Below are 20,321 nucleotides of genomic sequence, written 5' to 3'. Positions count from 1 at the left end.
CAAGGGAAAACAGTTTTTTCAATTTCCTTTCATTCCTTTAAATACATGTTCTCAATGACCTCATGAATAGGCAAGTCATCAGCCACTGGAAACTTATTTTGCGAAAGAAAGCCTTCTTCCTGGGTCTGTTTCTCCTGAAACCCCAACATTCCTCTAACATACTTAAGTATGTTGTAAAACTTAAGACCTTGGACATACCTGCCCATGCGACCAACCTCATCATCTGTGTTTGGCCTTTGCTTTTCTGCAGGTTGCTGTGATAAACAGAAGCCATTGCCTCATCTATCATTGTCTGTAGAGTTGATGGTGATATGGATATCATCTCCTCAGGGTCAGTCTGACCCTCTGCAGAAGTGCCAGAAATGGAATCCATAACAACATAAGTCGAGTCCAGGCTGGGACTTCCGGCTTTATAGAGGTTGCTAAGCAATCAATTCTTGTCTCTGGAGAATAAAAATAAATTAATAGCTCCTCTCATGAAAAAGCATTAAACACAAACACATGTGGATGCTGATTTTCCGCAAATAAAAAGAGCACTACGATTTGAACTTGTGCTAACATTAGCTTGTGTTTACGTTGCCCTCCATCTTTCCTCATCATCACAGGATATCACAGGATGACTGTATTGATTCTGTTTTCTAAACAAAACTCTACTTTTGCTTTAATAAGCAGAAAATAATCTTAAAGAAATCTCCTTTCTGCGCTGAATCAAGGACAGGTCTTACTTTATCAGCTATGTTAACAATGTATCAGTTCAAATGTCCAGCTAAAACAGTAAGAATGGATGAAAATAAATCTTCAAATGTATTCAATAATAAATGTTTCTTCTAAGATGTTCCTTAGTGGTCCAAAATGTGAGAATCATAAATCCCAATCAAATGTATAAACCTCTTTGTCTAAAGTCCTATATAAGAGTATGGATATTGCCAGTAAAAGAGACCCCTTACTCCCCATCTTAGAAGTCAAATGTATGCTGGATTTTATTTAGAACTGTGCTGAGTTCTTTATACTTGCGACTTGTATGTTTTGCTGCTAAACTTGCTTTTGACACCTTTTGTACATTTTACCGATTAATTCTTATATACAACATTGAAAAGAGAATCCTTGTCTGTCATTCTTATGAAAATCTTTTAGCATCAGTGAATGAGTCCTAACAAAAAAGACCGTCCCAGTTGGGGAGCACCAAAATCCATTCAGGATGACACTTCTCCCAGTCCTAGATGTGGGCACATCTTCTGAGCTGGTAATTAATATAGATATCCATGCCAACAGTTTTGGTAGTAGAAGAAATGGTTCTGATTGGAGCTGACTTATAACCGGAAAATTTATTGTCTGTGGAAACGTGTACAGTTCCGTCATCGCCCAGATGGCTGGCCCCGAGATTTTAATTGACCATTCCCAATCTGATCCTGGTTCTGGAGAGAAGAGGTTCTTGACAGAACAACAACGATGTGATTGTCAATAGGAATTGCATGTGAAATGGGGAAATGAAGTAAGCGGTGAAGAGTAAGTTGTGAGTAGTAATAAGCATAGAAAAAGGAATGCTATGGACGATAATTGTGGATAAGGTTCACTGATAGAATATCGATGTTCAAAATATCAATGTTCAAAACATCGAAAAAAATATATAGACTACAAAAATACCGGCATCCCACATCCAGATAATTTCAATGCCTTACGCGTTTCGGATATGCCTATCTCCTTGTTCACAGGCTGGGAACGATAACGTTACCGAAAAGGGAAACTCCGTCATTTATTTCATTTTGTGCCCTCCAATGGGCTTTTAAGGTCAATTCACTTCCGGTGCAGGCTGGTACCTGTAGTTCCCTTTATCAATTATTACCCTCCAGTGGGTTGGTAACGTGCCGTAATTTCTCCTGATTTTGACCCTTCAGTGGGCCTCCAGTATGCTTGTGCCGGTTGTTTCCACATGGAACTGTTGCCCCGCAGTTAGAAGCAGCGGACAGACGGTCAAAATCGGGAGAAATTACGGCACGTTACCAACCCACTGGAGGGTAATAATTGATAAAGGGCCTGTGAACAAGGAGATAGGCATCTCCGAAACGCGTAAGGCATTGAAATTATCTGGATGTGGGATGCCGGTATGCCTAAAATAAATAATTCAGTTGAATGAACTGTTTCTGAGTGGTGTTCTCATGCACGGACAAAATTCGAGGGAATATATATAATTATATATTTACTTTAAAATAATTAATAAACTATTATCTTTAATTAATTTAAACACTTTAAAAGTGTATAAAAATAAAATATATATGTGTCAATAATTTAAAATATAAAAAAATAGAATAAATTAAAACATGAAACGATAAAAAATGTTTTAACTTAAATTGCCCAATAAAATCAGTGACACAGTAGGAAAAGTGTTGCATAGTAAAATAATTACATTTACTATTCAAAGTCCAGTGAGTGCAACAGTAGGGAAAGTGTTTGATAGCGGAGGGGTAAAAATTACTATTCCCACTCCAAAGTGTGAAACAGTAGGGAAAGTGTTGGATAGCGGAGGGGTAGAAATGACTATTCCCACTCCAGTGAGAGCAACAGTATGCAAAGTGTTAGATAGCGGAGGGAAATATATTACTATTCCCACTCCAGTGAGTGCAACAGTAGAGAAAGTGTTGGATAGCGGAAGGGTAAAAATTACTATTCCCACTCCAGTAAGAGCACATGTAGGGAAAGTGTTGGATGGTGGAGGGGTACAAATTATTGTTATTCACACTCCGGTGATTGCAACAGTAGGGAAAATGTTGGATAGCAGAGGGGAAAAAATTACTATTCCCGCTCCAGTGAGTGCAACAGCATGGAAAGAGTTGGCTAGCTGAGAGGTCAAAATGACCATTCTCACTCCAGTAAGAGCAACAGTAGGGAAAGTGTTGGATAGCGGAGGGGTAAAAATTACTAATACCACTCCACTGAGTGCAACAGTAGGATAAGTGTTGGATAGTGGAGAGGTAAAAATTACTATTCTTACTCCAGTGAGGGCAACACTAATGAAAGTGATGGATAGCGGAGGGGTAAAAATTACTATTCCAATTCCAGTGAGTGCAACAGTAGGGAAAGTGTTGGATAGCGTAGGGGTAACATTTTATATTCCCACTCCAGTGACAGCAACAGTAGGGAAAGTGTTGGATGGCGGTGGGGTAAAAATTACTGTTCCCACCTCAAAGAGTGCAACAGTAGGGAAAATGTTGGATAGCCGAGGGGTAAAAATGTCTATTCCCACTCCACAGAATGCAACGGAAATATAAGTGTTGGATAGCGGAGGAGTAAAAAATAAATTCCCACTCCAGTGAGTACAACCGTAGGGAAATTGTTGTTTAACGGATGGGTAAAAATTACTATTCCAACTCCAGTGAGTGCAACAGTAGGGAAAGTTCTGAATAGCAGAGGGTTAAAAATGACTATTCCCTCTCCAGTCAATGCAACAGTAGGAAAAGTGTTGGATACCGGTGGAAAAATAATGACTATTTACACTCAAACACAAATAAAATTAAATTTAAAAAAAGCATAACAATATTTAAAAAAAAATATATATATATATATATTAAACATATAAAAAGAACACCTACAAATACTATATATAATAAAATATTAAATAAATTTGCAAAAAAAGAATTATTTAAAACTAGAAAATATTTACAAACAAAAAAATTCATTGAAACATAAATGTATTTATTTGATTTCCTACCCTATAACACCACACCAATAACAAAACACTTCAACATTTATTTACATAATTAACATAATTAACCCTTTCGGTGCTTGTGTAGGCCAATGGCCGACGCAAGCACTACCTCCCTGGTACTGCACACGTCCGTTGGCTGTCGCAGCCCCGCCCACTCTTTAATTCTTCCGCACTGCGGGAGAATTTGCACTGCGGTTAAGGGGTTGATATTCAATACCTAAATAATGTGGACTCAATGATCTCCCATGTATTTTTTATTATTACCTACTCAACAAAGGATACATATAAACCTTCCTGTCTCAGTGTTCTCAATATAGTCACAGGTTCAAAGCTAAAAACGTGTGTGTAACAATTTTGTGGCAACCAGCTACCCTCACTGTGCCTTTCTAAGAAGATGTAACCTTCGAAAAAAGGCGGGAGGGAAGTTGGCAGAGCCTCACGGGAGCAACACCCGGGGAGGAATTAACAGACTGGTACTCGCCTGTGTCCTCACGTTCTCTTTATCAGCATCTGCCAACTTACAACATAAAGGGGATAACAAACGGTGCAGACAAAAAAACCTTATAAGTGCTCTGTGTAAGTGACCCAATGTGGATTGCCAAACTCTATCATCGAGATCTGGTACCGCCACCATTTAAAAAGAGCTAGGCTACACTGGCTACACTAATTTTATTCCATGCTGTGTGCCCACTCTACTAAAAACCAACATAATTCATTGCCTAGTTGTATTTACCGGATATATGTGGCCTGGTGTAACAAGTCACCAGGACTCTAACACGCACTACTGAAGATACAAATTCTCCTTTGGTTCATTTAGTTTAATTTTTATCAACATTTCAAAGAATGTAAACATCACAATTACTTCTTATACTCATACATGATTGCTTGCAAAGTCAGCAATTATTTCATCATTGTAACATTTTAAATACAAACAAATTCACATTTCCAAAGAAATAAAAACCCAATGCATTTCGGGGCTTTGGCCCCTTCGTCGGGGTCTGTTTTAAAAGAAAAGAACAAGGAAACTTTGTTACTTTTGGTGCTTACGGAGGTTTCTGAATTTCTATACTATATTAGTTTAAACAATTCTTACCACAGAAATGGGTAAACACAAAGTCCTTTACTGACTTGTTTTAGTCTGTTGGCAGTAGTATATCTGGAGAAAAATATTATGCGATTGAGAAAAAGGAAGGGGAAGTTTATTTTGTTCAAATAGAAACTACAGGGTTGTTGTGGTAAATTAAGGTTACCTGAGTCTTTTTGCGTACTAAAATGTCTGCAAAAAAAGGGGGGTTCGGGGTTATTTAAAGGTGAACCAAACGAAATATTTTATACGAATTTGCACGCATATATATGCTCACCTGTGGGTTTCTTAGACGCGCATGCGTGAAAAGACCTAAATGGGACAGGAATTACTGTTGCCCATAAGTATAGTATTTTTTTTTTTTTTAAAACATAAGATTTGTGGGTTTTCAGAAGTTGCACGAAAAACTTTTACCTGTGAGCCTTGTGAATCTAACGTCGGTCTCGCTATGCCTTGATTCACGATACACTGTGAATACAAAGAGTACAAAAGAACAGGCCTGTTAGGGAACTTGCTACTGATGTTAACCCCTTTCACGCTGATGACAAGCTGGGCTCGTCATGGCGTAGCCTTCTCGCACGCTGATGACGAGCCCAGCTCGTGACGTAACATGCGTTTTGAAAAATCTCAGTGTGCGAGCGGAATTCCGCTAGCGCGCATGAGGTTAAAATCGGTCCGTTATGCGTGAAGCATTTACTCGAGAGTAAGGTTACCGTTAACGCAAGCTGCTGCCTTTCAAAAAGCGGCCTGTGTCAAGCCTTTCGACTGGAACTGACTCTAACTAACGGGAGTCTTTTCTTTATTACTGATTCCTTGCTACACGATGCATAGCGATAGACAAAAGGTTCATGATAGTTTTAAGTTGAATTCGGTCGCCATTATGAAATGGTGATGGTTATTAATGTTGAAGAATACCTCCCTCGTAGACAGCAATCAATCGTCAGTACATGCGAAATTGCGTGTAAATGAAATTACACGAGTTGTTAACTTTCTGAAAGAGTCGTCCGAAGCTTTCTCTAATTAACGAAAGTCCTTTCTTTATTATTGGTTTATTGCTTACCAATGTGTAGCAGTAGAGGAAAAGTTTTTATTAGTTTTAAGGCTAATCCGGTCGCCATAAATTAAATGGTGAAAGTTAAAAGATGCGCTTATTATAAAGTGTTTAAAAGCTTCCACATGAGCATTGGTCATCATTACTTATGCATTTGCGTACCAATTGAAAAAATAATAATAAAATGCAACAAAAACAAATGTATATACGAAATATGAAAAATATGACAATAATCTATGTATTTCCTCCTGCCTATTTACATACAATTCAGTGGTGAAAATTCATATTATTGAAAAAGGCTCATTTACAAAAGAGGCCCTATCTGTTGCATTCTAGCTCTTTCATTCATGTGCATTGGTGCTATATATTATTGTGTGAACATACATATCACTGTGTGCTTGAGTCCCTAGGGGGTCAAGTGTTTGAGACTCAAAGAAAGCAAATCATCTCCATTTTATCATTGAACCCATTCGGGGTAAGTGTATGTAATTTGCGTATCCAGAAAGCTTCTCTGGAGAAGGATTTTCGCATTGTCCAGTCTTAATCTCTGCGGGATTAATTCAATAATTTGAAATCGTAATTGAGCTATGGAGTGACCTGTTTCAGTCCAATGCTTAGCCAACGGAGAAGTGTGGTTTTTATTGCAAATCCGACTTTTGTGTTCAGAAAGTCTCAGCTTTAGTTTCCTGTCGGTCTTGCCAATATACAGTAGTCCGCAAGGGCATTTGATTGAATAAACTACATGCTCAGAATTGCAGTTGGTTGTGTGTCTGAGTTGTATTTTTTCCCCAGTACGCGGATGTAGAAGAACATTTCCTAGTATGGCATTATTACAGTTCTTACAGTTAAAGCAGCGAGTTGTGCCTTTGTAGATTTCCTGCTGTTGTGCAGTCTCATTTGCTGGTTTATTTAGTAGTTCTTTCAAATTTTGGGCTCTTTTGTAAGCGAATAATGGCCTGTCAGCAAACAATGTCCCGAAGTCTTTCTCAGCTAACAAGATCTCCCACCTTTTCTGAATTATTCTCTTTATATCCCTGGAAGCTTTCGAATATTTGGATACAAAAACCATCCTTTTGTTGACTGTCTTAGGTTTCTTTTGTAGAAGTTCGGTCCTGGGTATTGCTTTGATCTTTTCCAAGTGTGCCTCAAGCAATTTTTTGGGATATCCCCTATCTAGATATCTTTGTTTTTGCTCCTCCAAACTTTTCTCGCATTGTTCTTTGTTTGAAGATATCCTCTTAATCCTCATAAACTGAGACACAGGAAGATTATTAATTAAGTTTGCCGGGTGGAAACTTCCATACAACAATGCTGTGTTTTTATCAGTAGCTTTCTTGTAAAGTTTCGTTTGAATAGAGCCATTTTCAATTTCAATCAGAACATCCAGAAATGGCAATGACGTTGTGCTTATATTGTGTGTAAACTGGATTCTTGGATTAGCCAAATTCAAGCTGCTGATGTTTTGTAGTAGTTCTGAAGTTGGACAGTTCCAAATTATGAAAATGTCATCGATATAGCGTTTGTAGTACACGATTCCCTGTTGCCAAGTGAGATCTTCAAGTATGTAGTCTAGCTCAAATTTTGCCATGAAAATTTTGGCATATATACATGCCCCCGGAAATCCCATTGCAGTACCCGTGAGTTGGGTATAGTATTCATCTTGCCAAAGATAATAGCTATTTTCAAGACAAAATTCTAGTAGCTGCATCACTAAGTATTTGAGTTCTTCCGGTTTATCAGTCCTTAATAAAGCCCATTCCATGGCTTCTAATCCATGTTTGTGGGGGATTGACGTATATAAAGATGTGACGTCTATGGTGCAGAGTGTCCATCCCGTGCATCCTTCAGTTGCGATAGTAGCAAGACTTCTAAGAAAGTCTGACGTATCTTCCAAATATGTTGGCCAGTTTTGGATGAATGGTTGCATTTGAGCATCAATAAAGATTCCAAGATTCTCAAAAATTGATGAGCACCCAGACACTATAGGTCTGAACGGGGGATTGCTTATATTTTTGTGCACTTTTGGCAAAAAATACATTTTTGGTCTTCTTGGATATATCTGTTTTAGATACCGCTTGGTGGTGTTGTCAATCCAATCCAATTCTTCAGCTTTATTTAAAATATTGTCCAAGGTTTGAGAAATATTCGTCGTTGGGTCATTTTCAAGCTTGGCATAGGTGTTAGTATCCTGGACATGTTCATTACCTTTTTGTTTGTAGAAGTCAGAATCCATTATAACTAATCCTCCGACCTTGTCCGCTTTCTGAATCATTATAGTGTTGTTTCTTGCTAGTGCTGGGAGGGCACTATATTCTGCTCTTGTCAGGTTGTTCAGCTTTCTCCTGTAGTGAATTTTATTCATGTCAGCTTTAACCAAAATCTCAAACGTATCTAAGTTCTTGTGAGATACCGGTGCCATGAAATTACTTTTAGGTTTAAACTGCCTCTCTGTATCGTCCATTGTGTCAATTGGATTGAGTATTGTGAAGAAATGCTTCAATCTCAGGACCAGATAACGCAATAGAGGGGTTGCTGAACTGTTCCTGTAGACAGACAAAAGAAGGTTTAACTGGCGTGACCAAAGGTGTTTGTATGACACCCAAGGGCATCCATTATGTTGGATGTAGTTGCCTCACACACCCAGAAGGGTGTCATGCTTCATCATAGGCGTTTTCTCCTCGTCGGGGAGGCGGTGCAACCCCCGACGGGCTCACCTCAAAGAGGGGCTCTTTGGCGGAGATCTTTTTATCCAACTGCCTTATGGTGAAGTGAGGGTGTGTGGGCGGGATAGTAAGTTGCTTGGTAAAGTGATTAAAATGTAGCAAGGGATACGGAAATTCACTTTATTCTGGGGGTCCCCCGGCTGCAATTAAAACGTGGAACTAGCTCGCTAGGTATCAACAGGTGACTAGAAGTGAGACTGGTCGACATGTTTCTCGCTCAGGGTCAAATCACCCGCGATTCATCAGGACCTCATAAAAGTGAAAATAAGAAAATCAACAACATGCTCGTGTCATGTGTGTAGTGTAAGTTACCTCTGTGGATACTCCTATGCCTAATGGTCAAGGGCTACTTGCCACATGAGGGGTCGGCGGGTCAGTACATCGGGGTTGAGTCTATTGGGTGTAGCTCAATCTGCCCGTGTCCGTGTGGAAAACACCTACCCATCTACTCGAGCTCGGCGGAGATGGGTAGGTGTTTTCCACGCGGACACGGGCAGATTGAGCTACATCCAATAGACTCAACCCCGATGTACTGACCCGCCGACCCCTCATGTGGCAAGTAGCCCTTGACCATTAGGCATAGGAGTATCCTCTACACACATGACACGAGCATGTTGTTGATTTTCTTATTTTCACTTTTATGAGGTCCTGATGAATCGCGGGTGATTTGACCCTGAGCGAGAAACATGTCGACCTGTCTCACTTCTAGTCTCCTCTAGGGTCACTCGACCTAACCTGTTGATACCTAGCGAGCTAGTTCCACGTTTTAATTGCAGCCGGGGGACCCCCAGAATAAAGTGAATTTCGGTATCCCTTGCTACATTTTAATCACTTTACCAAGCAACTTACTATCCCGCCCACACACCCTCACTTCACCATAAGGCAGTTGGATAAAAAGATCTCCGCCAAAGAGCCCCTCTTTGAGGTGAGCCCGTCGGGGGTTGCACCGCCTCCCCGACGAGGAGCAAACGCCTATGATGAAGCATGACACCCTTCTGGGTGTTTGAGGCAACTACATCCAACATAATGGATGCCCTTGGGTGTCATACAAACACCTTTGGTCACGCCAGTTAAACCTTCTTTTGTCTGTCTACAGGAACAGTTCAGCAACCCCTCTATTGCGTTATCTGTACTTGATACGGACACATGCTGATACTGGACCTTCCACCATTTAGAGTGGTAATTGGTGTCCGTTGATCGAGAGATCATTTTTCTCCCCCCTCTTTGATAATTTCAATCTCAGGACCCTCATAAATTTAAAGAATGCTACTTCCGTTTCCAATTCATTAGTCTGGTATGTGTTTACAAAAGAGGTCCCTTTATTTAGCAATCTTTCCTCGAATTTAGATAGAGGATAGTGGGAAATGTTGATTACGAGGTTTTGGTTTGGCTCCGCAATCCCGTCTTCTTTGCTTGTTCTTTTTCTTTCTCCTTTTCTTTTTCCTTTTCCTCTTCGCGTATTTTGTCGCCTGGTTGTATAGTTGATAGATCCGGTGGTTTGCTTGGTGGTTGGTCCTTCTCTAAAAAACATTGGACGATTGTCCAGGTGTGGTATCTGTTAAATCAGAAGTTTGAGGACCTGTTTTTTGACGCTGTTGAGAGGTAATGGGCTGCCTTGAGGTGCTTGCATCACTATCTGAGACCACACTTTCCTCCGATGAAGCTGGTTGTTGTTTTTTATTTGTATACCTCCTTTTTGCATAGATTTCCGCCCAAGTGTATGCTTCATTTAACTTGTAGTCAATGGTGTCGCGTTTAAATTTACGCAATTTTGTTTCTTGTAGCTCCTTTCCATATTTATCTAATCTTATTTCAATATCCTCCAAAATCTTTGCCCATGGTTCATCCTCAATTTTCTCAGACAATTCTTTTTTAACATTGAAAATTTCTTCCTCTAAATCTCGTATAGTTTTTGCAAGTTCTTCAATTAACAACAGGATTAAATCCAGAGAACACTTATTCAAAATCTCAAACCATTTCTCCATGAATTGAGGATTATTATTTAATCTGTAAAGCATAGGTCGAATAGCTAGTCTGAGACCTCTCGGGATTGGTTTCACACGGTGATATTGTATTAGTGTCGATGCATGTAAACGCTGATTTAATTTGCGTCTAGTTAAATATTCAAGCTGTTTACGTTGTTGCGCCACAGATCCTCCTTGGGCGTCAAAAGATTTAGTCTCCTTGATGAGTTTGTAAATTTGGTTGGCTTCATCTGCTGTATAAACCTTGGTATTGGCTCTATTGTATGTGATTGCAGCTATTGAATCAAAAGACATTTTGGATTTGGTGCTAGTGCCCTTTGGTTGCAGTAAAGATATGAAAAATGAATGAAAAAGGGTCCTGCACTCAGTTTACACAATGTTTTGAATGTTGGTTCGATATGTGTGCTGTGCTAGATTAGTGCCTGCCCACTATGATAAAGCATATATGTGGCCTGGTGTAACAAGTCACCAGGACTCTAACACACACTACTGAAGATACAAATTCTCCTGTGGTTCATTTAGTTTAATTTTTATCAACATTTCAAAGAATGTAAACATCACAATTACTTCTTATACTCATACATGATTGTTTGCAAAGTCAGCAATTATTTCATCATTGTAACATTTTAAATACAAACAAATTCACATTTCCAAAGAAATAAAAACCCAATGCATTTCGGGGCTTTGGCCCCTTCGTCGGGGGTCTGTTTTAAAAGAAAAGAACAAGGAAACTTTGTTACTTTTGGTGCTTATGGAGGTTTCTGAATTTCTATACTATATTAGTTTAAACAATTCTTACCACGGAAATGGGTAAATACAAAGTCCTTTACTGACTTGTTTTAGTCTGTTGGCAGTAGTATATCTGGAGAAAAATATTATGCGATTAAGAAAAAGGAAGGGGAAGTTTATTTTGTTCAAATAGAAACTACAGGGTTGTTGTGGTAAATTAAGGTTACCTGAGTCTTTTTGCGTACTGAAATGTCTGCAAAAAAAGGGGGGTTCGGGGTTATTTAAAGGTGAACCAAACGAAATATTTTATACGAATTCACAGGCATATATATGCTCACCTGTGGGTTTCTTAGACGCGCATGCGTGAAAAGACGTAAATGGGACAGGAATTACAGTTGCCCATAAGTATAATATTTTATTTTTTTTTAAAACATAAGATTTGTGGGTTTTCAGAAGTTGCACAAAAAACTTTTACCTGCGAGCCTTGTGAATCTAACGTTGGTCTCGCTATGCCTTGATTCACGATACACTGTGAATACAAAGAATACAAAAGAACAGGCCTGTTAGGGAACTTGCTACTGATGTTAAAATCGGTCCGTTATGCGTGAAGCATTTACTCGAGAGTAAGCTTACTGTTAACAGAAGCTGCTGCCTTTCAAAAAGCGTCCTGTGTCAAGCCTTTCAACTGGAACTGACTCTAAGTAACGGGAGTCCTTTCTTTATTACTGATTCCTTGCTACACGATGCGTAGCAATAGACAAAGGGTTCATGATAGTTTTAAGTTGAATTAGGTCGCCATTATGACATGGTGAAGGTTATTAATGTTGAAGAATACCTCCCTCGTAGACAGCAATCGTCAGTACATGCGAAATTGCGTGTAAATGAAATTACACGAGTTGTTAACTTTCTGAAAGAGTCGTCCGAAGCTTTCCCTAATTAACGAAAGTCCTTTCTTTATTATTGGTTTATTGCTTACCAATGTGTAGCAGTAGAGGAGAAGTTTTTATTAGTTTTAAGGCTAATAAGGTCGCCATTATTAAATGGTGAAAGATAAAAGATGCGCTTAATATAAAGGGTTTAAAAGCTTCCACATGAGCATTGGTCATCAGTACTTATGCATTTGCGTACCAATTGAAAAAATAATAATAAAATGCAACAAAAACAAATGTATATACGAAATATGAAAAATATAACAATAATCTATGTATTTCCTCCTGCCTATTTACATACTATTCAGTGGTGAAAATTCATATTATTGAAAAAGGCTCATTTACAAAAGAGGCCCTATCTGTTGCATTCTAGCTCTTTCATTCATGTGCATTGGTGCTATATATTATTGTGTGAACATACATATCACTGTGTGCTTGAGTCCCTAGGGGGTCAAGTGTTTGAGACTCAAAGAAAGCAAATCTTCTCCATTTTATCATTTAACCCATTCGGGGTAAGTGTTTGTAATTTGCGTATCCAGAAATCTTCTCTCTGGAGAAGGATTTTCGCATTGTCCATTCCTAATCTCTGCAGGATTAATTCAATAATTTGAAATCGTAAATGAGCTATGGAGTGACCTGTTTCAGTCCAATGCTTAGCCAACGGAGAAGTGTGGTTTTTATTGCGAATCCGACTTTTGTGTTCAGAAAGTCTCAGCTTTAGTTTCCTGTCGGTCTTCCCAATATACAGTAGTCCGCAAGAGCATTTGATTGAATAGACTACATGCTCAGAATTGCAGTTGGTTGTGTGTCTGAGTTGTATTTTTTCCCCAGTACACGGATGTAGCAGAACATTTCCTAGTATGGCATTATTACAGTTCCTACAGTTAAAGCATCGAGTTGTGCCTTTGTAGATTTCCTGCTGTTGTGCAGTCTCCTTTGCTGGTTTATTTAGTAGTTCTTTCAAATTTTGGGCTCTTTTGTAAGCGAATAATGGCCTGTCAGCAAACAATGTCCCAAAGTCTTTCTCAGCTAACAAGAACTCCCACCTTTTCTGAATTATTCTCTTTATATCCCTGGAAGCTGTCGAATATTTGAATACAAAAACCATCCTTTTGTTGACTGTCTTAGGTTTCTTTTGTAGATGTTCGGTCCTGGGTATTGCTTTGATCTTTTCCAAGTGTGCCTCAAGCAATTTTTTGGGATATCCCCTATCTAGATATCTTTGTTTTTGCTCCTCCAAACTTTTCTCGCATTGTTCTTTGTTTGAAGATATCCTCTTAAACCTCATAAACTGAGACACAGGAAGATTTTTAATTAAGTTTGCCGGGTGGAAACTTCCATACAACAATACTGTGTTTTTATCAGTAGCTTTCTTGTAAAGTTTCGTTTGAATAGAGCCATTTTCAATTTCAATCAGAACATCCAGAAATGGCAATGACGTTGTGCTTATATTGTGTGTAAACTGGATTCTTGGAATAGCCAAATTCAAGCTGCTGATGTTTTGTAGTAGTTCTGAAGTTGGACAGTTCCAAATTATGAAAATGTCATCGATATAGCGTTTGTAGTACACGATTCCCTGTTGCCAAGTGAGATCTTCAAGTATGTAGTCTAGCTCAAAATTTGCCATGAAAATGTTGGCATATATACATGCCCCCTGCAAATCCCATTGCAGTACCCGTGAGTTGGGTATACTATTCATCTTGCCAAAGAAAATATCTATTTTCAAGACAAAATTCTAGTAGCTGCATCACTAAGTATTTGAGTTCTTCCGGTTTATCAGTTCTTAATAAAGCCCATTCCATGGCTTCTAATCCTTGTTTGTGGGGGATTGACGTATATAAAGATGTGACGACTATGGTGCAGAGTGTCCATCCCGTGCATCCTTCAGTTGTGATAGTAGCAAGACTTCTAAGAAAGTCTGTTGTATCTTCCAAATATGTTGGCCAGTTTTGGATGAATGTTTGCATTTGAGCGTCAATAAAGATTCCAAGATTCTCAAAAATTGATGAGCACCCAGACACCATAGGTCTGAACGGGGGATTATTTATATTTTTGTGCACTTTTGGCAAAAAATAAGTTTTTGGTCTTCTTGGATATATCTGTTTTAGATACCGCTTGGTGGTGTTGTCAATCCAATCCAATTCTTCAGCTTTATTTAAAATATTGTCCAAGGTTTGAGAAATATTTGTCGTTGGGTCATTTTCAAGCTGGGCATAGGTGTTAGTATCCTGGACATGTCCATTACCTTTTTGTTTGTAGAAGTCAGAATCCATTATAACTAATCCTCCGCCCTTGTCCGCTTTCTGAATCATTATAGTGTTGTTTCTTGCTAGTGCTTGGAGGGCACTATATTCTGCTCTTGTCAGGTTGTTCAGCTTTCTCTTGTAGTGAATTTTATTCATGTCAGCTTTGGAGGTCACTCCATAGCTCAATTACGATTTCAAATTATTGAATTAATCCCGCAGAGATTAGGACTGGACAATGCGAAAATCCTTCTCCAGAGAGAAGTTTTCTGGATACGCAAATTACAAACACTTACCCCGAATGGGTTAAATGATAAAATGGAGATGATTTGCTTTCTTTGAGTCTCAAACACTTGACCCCTAGGGACTCAAGCACACAGTGATATGTATGTTCACACAATAATATATAGCACCAATGCACATGAATGAAAGAGCTAGAATGCAACAGAAAAGGCCTCTTCCAAAATAACGTGGGGAATTCATTTACTTAACACAATAGACATACAGCAAAAGCGGGCTCCACTCAAAGATGGCGACACCGCTCGCATAAATCACGCCCCGCTCCTGAGTCCAATGACCAGCTGTGAGTAATGTGAGTAATTAATCGAACATAAATAGCCGAGCGTGCAGCAAACTTGTTAGAGTGCAGATTGAACGAGGCAGAAACGAGGCGCAACACGCACAAAGGTAAGAACGAGAAACCCTTTTTAAACGGGGATATTTAATAGGGAAAGGGATCCGTGTACAGTGCGTGTAACTGGCGCCTGTCTAACGGAAACAGCATTTCAGTCGTAACGAGCGCTCATACTAGCAGCCCACTAAGAGATGGAAAAGCCCTGTGTTCAAACTCATGCAGGCGCCTTTGCGTCCCGTTTCTTTATCTTCCGCTGTAGTCCAAGGGTAATGCAAAAGAACGAGGATGGTTGCTTTAAAGCACATGGAATCAGCGCCCGTTAAACAAGTAGGGCTAACGCACAACAGCCTTTCATTTCTGGCAAGCAGCCTTTTATGTAGCGCATTCAGATATAGAGAAAATGCAAACAGGCGCTCTGTTTGTTAAAACACATGTAACTAGCGTTTTTTAACAAACAAGCAGGGCTAATGCATAACATCCCGTCACCCCTGGCAAGCAGCTTTGTATACAGTGCATTAACATACAGAAAACCACGAGAAAATGCAAACAGGCGCTCTGTTCCCTTCTTCGGTGCCTCAGAAAGGAGGGTGAATTGGGGCAGAGATAGGAAACCCATTGTTAAAATATGCCCAATATCAGTTTAATTAGATTGGAATTAGGCAGCAGGTGTATTAATCTTTTTAGAGAAAGAACACTACCGCCTATAATCTAGAACGATTTTAAATGACTAAACAATGAATTTAATAATAGTGATCTTTTCACTTTACCAATTTTATGCCTTTTTTGATCCTATCAGAACATATCCAGTCTCAGCGAGGCCCCTTATATATGCCCGTTCAAAGCGAGTTTTTATTCATTAAAGGTAAGAATAAGTGTTAAACAACCATATAAGAATGCTAATTGTTTGTACCACAGAGGCATAGAAACATATGATCTCTCTCCAATCAGATAAACGAGTTTTAAAACAAAAAGAATAAAGAAAAAGACGAGATCAAACTTGAGGATAAAGGAATATCACCAATAGAAGCGTGATAGATCATACAGAGGTAATGAGTGAACATTAGATACTACCCTGGAGTACAAAACCAATTTTGAGCCCGGTTTTTGAATATCTGTTATATCTACCCTTAGGCCAAATACAGCCTGTGATCCTACAGCGATTGCCCTGGAACGACCTAACTAGCGCCCAGGACCCACCGATAAAGGAACGGTGTTTTATCCTTTCACCTACATTTAGGTGAGATTGCTGGTATTGCCCAATATATATATAGCTTGCACTCCTCACTCCGTATTTTTGGAGTCCCCCCCCCTTCTAGTAATGATTTCCACATGCGAACAGTATTTGAAGGAAATGAAATGTTGCATATGACTTCCAATCAGTTTAATGGAAATAGCGACTGTACATAACTGGTATATTTATTAATTGTGGAGTTTCCTAAATGTGAAGAGCAATTGCAGATGGTACCCACATCGAGGGAAATTGAAGAGGCTCATACAATTGGTCATTGAGGAGGGCTAACATGAATATATCCTGAATACCAGTGTAATACAGAAGACAAAAGTATATAGAGAATATGACTATGAATTTAGGGCCAATAGACTCTGACATGATATTATTTCGCCCCATATACAGGGAAAGTGAAGTCTTTCTTGTACAGAAAACCCCTATCAAGAAGTCCTGAGGAAGGTGCCACATTACCAAGTGCAAAGCACCGAAACGCGTCGACGCATTTCTAGATGAGAGAATCCACCCTTAGCCCAAACGCACTGGATGCACATATATTATTGTCACATGTGGGTTATAACACATAGGCCATTTTCTGTTAGTGGATCTAGGAATCAACTGTGGTAGAAACATCAAAGTGCCACCGTTTTAAAGGGGTGTTTTTTCGTTTCTTTTCTTCTTTTTATATGTGTCGTCTATAATAACCAATGTTTGTGTTTATGATATGCAATGTAATGTGAATATACTTATATGCTTTACAGTTTTTTATCATTCAATGACATCTCGTGGATTAACTTTTACTTTTCAGGGAAAGGTTCCTTTGAAATTTTAAATGTGTACATTTTTATTGTAAATTTTTGTTTCATTTTTAATAAAAAATCTAGATTGTTAACAAATATTTTTCATTGTGGGAATCATTATAAAATTCTCTGTTCTTCTGACGGTGATCTACAGCAACCTGCTAACTGGGGGCTATAGTGCAACCGTGCGAGCATATACACCAGTAACGTATTGATACACCCCAGGGATTTCCCTTTGACTTTTTGTCTCTTTTGTAAATGAGCCTTTTTCAATAATATGAATTCTCACCACTGAATAGTATGTAAATAGGCAGGAAGAAATACATAGATTATTGTCATATTTTTCATATTTAGTATATACATTTGTTTTTGTTGCATTTTATTATTATTTTTTCAATTGGTACGCAAATGCATAAGTACTGATGACCAATGCTCATGTGGAAGCTTTTAAACACTTTATAATAAGCGCATCTTTTAACATTCACCATTTAATAATGGCGACCGGATTAGCCTTAAAACTAATAAAAACTTCTCCTCTACTGCTACACATTGGTAAGCAATAAACCAATAATAAAGAAAGGACTTTCATTAATTAGGGAAAGCTTCGGACGACTCTTTCAGAAAGTTAACAACTCGTGTAATTTCATTTACACGCAATTTCGCATGTACTGACGATTGCTGTCTACGAGGGAGGTATTCTTCAACATTAATAACCTTCACCATTTCATAATGGCGACCGAATTCAACTTAAAACTATCATGAACCCTTTGTCTATTTCTACGCATCGTGTAGCAAGGAATCAGTAATAAAGAAAGGACTCCTGTTAGTTAGAGTCAGTTCCAGTCGAAAGGCTTGACACAGGACGCTTTTTGAAAGGCAGCAGCTTGCGTTAACAGTAAGCTTACTCTCGAGTAAATGCTTCACGCATAACGGACCGATTTTAACATCAGTAGCAAGTTCCCTAACAGGCCTGTTCTTTTGTACTCTTTGTGTTCACAGTGTATCGTGAATCAAGGCATAGCGAGACCGAGGTTAGATTCACAAGGCTCGCAGGTAAAAGTTTTTCGTGCAACTTCTGAAAACCCACAAATCTTATGTTTAAAAAAAAAAAAAAATACTATACTTATGGGCAACTGTAATTCTTGTCCCATTTAGGTCTTTTCACGCATGCGCGTCTAAGAAACCCACAGGTTAGCATATATATGCGTGCGAATTCGTATAAAATATTTTGTTTGGTTCACCATTAAATAACCCTGAACCCCCCTTTTTTTGCAGACATTCCAGTACGCAAAAAGACTCAGGCAACCTTAATTTACCACAACAACTCTGTAGTTTCTATTTGAACAAAATAAACTTCCCCTTCCTTTTTCTTAATCGCATAATATTTTTCTCCAGATATACTACTGCCAACAGACTAAAACAAGTCAGTAAAGGACTTTGTGTTTACCCATTTCCGTGGTAAGAATTGTTTAAACTAATATAGTATAGAAATTCAGAAACCTCCGTAAGCACCAAAAGTAACAAAGTTTCCTTGTTCTTTTCTTTTAAAGCAGACTCCCGACGAAGGGGCTAAAGCCCCGAAATGCATTGGGTTTTTATTTCTTTGGAAATGTGAATTTGTTTGTATTTAAAATGTTACAATGATGAAATAATTGCTGACTTTGTAAGCAATCATGTATGAGTATAAGAAGTAATTGTGATGTTTACATTCTTTGAAATGTTGATAAAAATTAAACTAAATGAACCACAGGAGAATTTGTATCTTCAGTAGTGTGTGTTAGAGTCCTGGTGACTTGTTACACCAGGCCACATATATCCTTTATCATAGTGGGCAGGCACTAATCTAGCACAGCACACATATCGAACCAACATTCAAAACATTGTGTAAACTGAGTGCAGGACCATTTTTCATTCATAGTTGTATTTACCGGCAATTTCATCAGGGTTTTGGGTCTGCGCAATCTCTGCACATTTTGATTCTCGTTTATTGTACCAGGTGGCTGCTGTACTCATGCCTACCAGTGCCCCCGTAGAAGAATCTGATGAATGGCACAAGTATACATCTATAGATGTGGAGCTTAGGTTTCCACTGTATGGAACCTTCCACATTCCTTGAATAGAGAATTTGAGAAGAAGAATGTATGATTTAAAACTCCAACCGAGACCCACATATTTTAAGTTGCTAAATTTTTGTGAACAAATGGGGAGTGAGAAGAATAGAAACAAATTAAAATTCATATCAATGCTCATTCATGGAGACAGGAGAAGGACGAGGATAGGCAGAGAAGGTGGAAGGAGGAGGTCATAGAAACAGTAGGAGTATGTCCCTTGTTAGAAAAGGAAAACCCTGAAAAAGAACCAGATACAGAAAGCAACAGTGGTGGTTCCTCCTTTAGGGAGGAGGAGTGCCTCCCGGCCTGCTGCGAGCACAGCAGCTGCAACAAACAGAGTAAATTAAATAAAATGGTAATTATCATTTTTATAAAGTGAAGTGCATTTTGATTATTAGGGTGGGGAAGCAGGAGGGTCTTGTAGACCGTTACCTAAAGCATAAAGTGCAGCTGTCGGATTGGCCTGCTGTCTTGTGACGGCTGGCCCGACATGGGCACTTTAGACCGCAGCAATCTGTGAGCTGTATAACACATGGGCGGACTGCAGACACAGGCTCCTAGTCTCAAAAAGAGCACTACCTTAGTCTGCTCCAACCAATCATAGCACTACTCTAATGCTGAAAACTGTATGAGAGCAGCTTCAGGGCTGTTTAGGGTCATTGGATCTTCACTAAGGGCTCGATTCTGATGCGGTTAGGAAATCTTCCTAATCAAATCGGTTTGGAAATGGTTTCAGACCGACTTGGATCGGGCGAGTCCGAGCGACCGTGTATGATGCATCCAGATGCTTCAAGATACAATTTGGGTGGACTCCCATTGACTTCTATGGGAGCCTATGTTCCTAACCGCATCGTAATCTGGCCCACGGTCGGGAAGACACATTACCGATCTGATTCAGAAGGAGCAAATGCCGTTAGGAGACCTTCCTAATCGTATCATAATCGGGCCCTAGGTGGGAATGATTTTCTAACCGCATCGGAGTCGAGCCCTTAGTTGTGAGCTCCTGTGGTTTCTGGGAACAGTCAACAATGCCTTCTCTGAAGACACCAATTGGATGGTGGTCCCAGAAAACAAATTTGGTAACTACTTTTGGTGTTATCACAT

This window comes from Lissotriton vulgaris, chromosome 10 (genome assembly GCF_964263255.1).
Source record: "Lissotriton vulgaris chromosome 10, aLisVul1.2, whole genome shotgun sequence".
Taxonomy (NCBI): Eukaryota; Metazoa; Chordata; class Amphibia; order Caudata; family Salamandridae; genus Lissotriton; species Lissotriton vulgaris.
Note: the sequence above shows the minus strand (reverse complement) of the source record.